The following is a 5,193-nucleotide window of genomic DNA, read 5'->3' as shown; positions in this document are numbered from 1 at the left end:
CAGGTTGAATTCATGGAGGGTGTGCCAAACCACTCCCAGCTGGCCGTCAACCCTATCCAAGGGGGTTCTAAATAACCGTGATGGAAACATGGACCAAACCCCCCACGAGAGGTCTCTACATGGGTTAGTTTGAATGTAGGAGGATGCTTGGATGCCGTGGCAGCTCTGGCTGTAAATTCCCCACCTCTGAGTTCTACTCAAATGATCTATGTGACTCGAGATGGTTTCTTGAGGCCTTGCTACAAGTGCATGGATTGAAACTTGAAGAAAATAAGAGGCATCCTCACAGATTGCGAGAATCATCCTTTTTTGACAAGACTTGTATCCCAGTTAAAATGCTAATATAAAGTTTGTTTCCAAGGAACTTGTTTGAACTGTTTTCATGTCAATGCCATAAGTTACGTGAACGAACCATGTTCCTTAAAAGGCTTAATTAAGGAAGCTGATTTTAAATGTCACACATAAATGTGATAGGAATTAATTAGAAAACTAAAGAATGCCTATTGAGGGAAGCGGGTGTGGGCAAAACCTCGATGGGTCCGTCTTATGGCATGGTGGTCCCAAAGAATTGGGAAGCTTCTCACAAGGTTTTACGGTCATATGACCTATAGGTATTGATAGGTTAGAACCTGACTCATGCCATTTTAGGGGACCGAAATGGGACTATACCCTACTGATAGAGGGGATTGAGCGGCACATCCCTCTCATTTTGCATTCTCTTTGAACCAATTGTGGCATGGGTCTGCTTCTCTTTGAACCAATTTTGCATTCTCTTTGAACCAACTTGGATATCTCTGTGTAAAGTAAGATATCTAGAACTGTATGGTAGAATGCTGCTAGGAGACATTGTCCACTAGGAACCTTGATTTCAGGTCAATCCCAGTGGGTTCGGCCATGAACGTTCCGTTGTGAGGCAGACTCGAGAAACCCTAGGCGACAAACCCTATAACATTCCATGGGAGTGCCAGGTAGCATCGCTTAGACTCATATCTCAATGGACCACTAAAAATGTGCCTAGACAACCGATAGGCAGGCACATTACAATCACATCACTTTTGGGGGTAGCAAATGGAAGATATGTAAGGGATCTAGAATTATTTCTAGAGGCTTTTAGAGTGATACTCTATATCCATTGCATGTATCTAGTGTGTCTGACCATGTTGTTGCCATTACCGAGTTGCTGAGTGCTTCTCTGTGGTGTGGCCGATTAAGACACATGAGTCAAATTGGAATGAAATTCCTTTCTTGTTTGAGTTATTTGACCTATTTGAGGTATATTGATTTTGACCATTGTGATTATTGTGTCTATGATAAACATGCTCAAACATCACATAAAAAGTCGCTTTTGCTGAAATCTTCTCCTTTAGAGTTGGTACATTTAGATGTATATCAAATGCCACGGTTGTCTCTAGGGGGAAAGAAATAGTTTATTGCTTTTGTTGATGATGCTACATGTAAAGTATGGGGTGTATCCTATCCATCATAAAGATGAGGATTTGGATAAATTCAAGAAATTCATAGCATTGGCTGAAAATGTGACTGGCAAGACACTCAGGTGTCTTTGCTTTGATAATGGTGAGGAATATATGTCCAACACCTTTCAAGACTTTTGTGATAGTAAAGGGATAAAGAGGGAGCTCATTGCCCCTCATAATTTGCCTAAAAACGGAGTTGCAGAGCATACAAATGGGACCATTAAGGATAAGGTCCATACTATGCTGTCTCATGCTACATTACCTCATGGTTTTTGGGTAGAGGCTGTTATGCTAGCCATTCACTTAATAAATCGGTCCACCGGAAAGGTCTTTGGGGGGACAGTCCCTCAAGAAGCGTGGTTGGGCAATCCACCTTTGTATGGTCACTTGAGAGTATTTGGGTACGAGGCATTTGTGCATATTCATAAAGAAGAACACATCGAAATTGAGCCAACATCTTGTAAATGCATTTTCCTAGGATATGGTAATGAGGATAAAATGTGGTATTGATTATGGAATCCTGAGAAAAGGAAAGTAGTACGTAGCAATGATGTCATCTTCCGTAAAGATTGCATGCATAAACAACCCAAAAATACAAAAGAGGTCAAAAGGGTTGTATTTTGAGAAGATGTACCTATTGGATAGCAGAGAATGCTAGTTGGACAACAACATATATCTATTGTAAATGACCCAAAAAATGCAAGGAATGATGCTGAAAATGGTAAGCAAAAGGAGTTGCCCATGATGTACCACAATGTTAGCAAGAGAATATGCAGTTAGAATAGTTTGAAATGGTAGGATAGCATGCTGAAATTTCTAGACAAGCAACTCTAAATGCAGATTTATAGGCCCCATAGCTTGCAAATGCTAAAGCTTTAGTCCATAGGTCGACTTGACCTTCAAGAAGGTAGCAAGACAGGTTTGTCCTTGGTTCTTAGTATGGTGCTAATTATGTCATGTTGAGTGACTATGGTGAACTATCATGCTTTAAGGAAGAAACGGATAGACATGACAATAAGAAGTGGCATAAGGCTATGCTACCAGAGGTGGAATCTCTAGAAAAGAATGGCACTTGGGATTTGGTACATTTGCCTTAAGGGCAGAACGTACAACCATGCAAATGGGTTTATAACATGAAAGTCACTTTTGATTCCTTGCCAAACTACAAAGCACAGCTTGTTGCAAAGAGGTACAAATAGGAACATGGAATTGATTTTGATAAAATCTTTTGTCTTGCAGTCAAAATGACTACTTTGAAGATAATCTTGGGTTTGGTTGCATATGAGGATATGGAACTCATATAGATGGATGTAAAAACTACTTTCTTACATGGTGATTTGCATGAGAACATCTATATGCAGTAGCCTAAGGGTTTTCTAGCAAAGAGAATAGAGAAGATGGTATGTAAACTCAATAGGAGTTTGTATGGACTTAAGGAAGCACCATGAGAATGGTATCATAAGTTAAATACATGCATGTAGTCTCAAGGGTTTAACAAAAGTCAAGTGGATAACTATTTATACACCAAGAAGGCACCAGATGAAAGCTTGATTATCTTGGTCTTATATGTGGATGATATGCTGATTGTAGGTAGAGATGTTCATACCTTGGACACCTTGAAACAAAGCCTACACAATAGGTTTGACATGAAGGATTTTTGTGAGGAAAATAATATTCTTGGGATGCATATACTCAGGGATAGGCCAAAGGGTCCTCTCTATCTATCACAATAGGAGTATGTATTTAAGATTTTATAGTATTACAATATGGTAGGGGGAAAAGCAATTGGTATACCATTGCCTTCATATGTGAAACTTAGTGTAGAGGATAGCCCTACATTTGATGATGAAAATGCTAAAATGGCTAAGATTATGTATACTTTAGCCTATTGGTAGCTTGATGTATGGTATGGTTGCTATGCATCCTAACATAGCCGGAGTGGTTAGCAGGTACATATCACACCTTGGCAAAAAGCATTGGGAAGTGGTGAAGGGTATCATGAGATACCTTAAAGGCACAAAGGATGTGCGCATTTTCCTCAGAAAGCAAAAAGTATATGTTGTTGGATTTACAAATGCAGATTATGCTAGTCATACTAGCTACAGGAAGTCTACTTCAGAGTATGTATTCACCTTCACATGGAGAGCAGTCTCTTGGATATCCAGGCTACAAAAGTGCATTGCATTGTCTACTTAAAAGGGAGTGATGGATCGAAGGTTGGACTCGAGAGCTATGGCGGGAGAGCAAGAGCAAGAAAGGGCGAGACTAGAAATGGAAACTCCAACAGTCACAATGTGTAACCGGGCCTATTGAAAGGGAGTGACGGATCGAAGGTTGGACTCGAGAGCTATGGCGGGAGAGCAAGAGCAAGAAAGGGAGAGACTAGAAATGGGAACTTCAACAGTCACAATGTGTGACCGGGCCTTCCTTCATTCAAACTGTCACTAAAAGAATAAAGAATAAAGTGACAGTGACGGGCACCCACCACCTGCAGTGTGCAGTGGCGGTGACTGTTAGTGTAGTAATACACGGGCGGCTAGGCAAAGGCGCCTTTACCCCCAACAACCTCCCACTTAAAGGCGAATCTACCCCAGTGAGGAGTGAAAAGAAAAAGAAAAAAAGACAGTACAACATGTACACATGTACAACAGGATGAGGAAAGACGTCATCTCATCCCACGCCCATCAACCTCCTGAGGAAGGCAAAGCGCTCTGTAGAGAGGCTTTTTGTGAGCAGATCTGCAGGATTTTGGTCAATTGAGATCTTGACAAGATCAACAGACTTGTCCTCAACGACCCCATGTATGAAGTGATACCTCACCTCAATGTGTGTCGTCTTCGCATGGAAGACTGGATTCTTGGCTAATTGAATAACACTCATAGAATTCAAATGTAGCGTAGGGATAGCATCAATACCAAGGTCAACAACTAAACGACCCAACCAAATGGCCTCCTTGCAAGCCTTAGTGCTGCAACATACTCGGCCTCTGTAGTAGAAAGGGCCGTGCATTTCTACACCCTGGACATCCAAGAAACAACACCTCCAGGATATGTGAATACATAGCCAGAAGTGGAATTTCTATTATCTGCATGTCTTGCATAATCAGAGTCAGTGTATCCCACGACTCCTGTATCCTGGCTGCCATAGCATATGCACATATCTGCAGTGCCCTTCGAGTACCTCATGATACCCTTCACGGCATCCCAATGCTTCTTGCCAGGTGTAGCCATATAGCGTGCCACAACACCAATTGCAAAGGCAATATCTAGACGAGTGGCTATCATGGCATACATAATACTACCCATTGCGGATGCATAGGGAATCTTGGCCATCTCGGCCCTCTGCTCATATGTCTTTTGCGGATAGCCAATAGGCTTTACGTCCTGCATGTGAAAGCGCTCAAGAACTTTATGAATGTACTCCCTCTGTGACAAGTAGAGGAGTCCCTGATGACTGTCACATCTAATGCGCATACCAAGTATGTGAGCGGCCTATCCCAGATCTTTCATCTCAAAGCTCTTCTTGAGCTGAGCCTTAAGAGCATCTATCTCATCATGAGCTTTCCCTCTATTAGTATATCATCCAGATAGTACCGAAATCAATAAATAACCATCACGGGCTTTCTTTGTGTAAAGACACGGATCCATAGTACTCCGGCTGTAGCCCTGTGAATGCATAAAGGCATCAAACTTATGATACCACTCCCTAGGTGCCTGTT

This window comes from Lygodium microphyllum, chromosome 29, assembly GCF_053477565.2.
Source record: "Lygodium microphyllum isolate KBCC chromosome 29, Lygodium_microphyllum_v1.1.10, whole genome shotgun sequence".
Taxonomy (NCBI): domain Eukaryota; kingdom Viridiplantae; phylum Streptophyta; class Polypodiopsida; order Schizaeales; family Lygodiaceae; genus Lygodium; species Lygodium microphyllum.
This window is presented reverse-complemented; position numbering follows the sequence as displayed.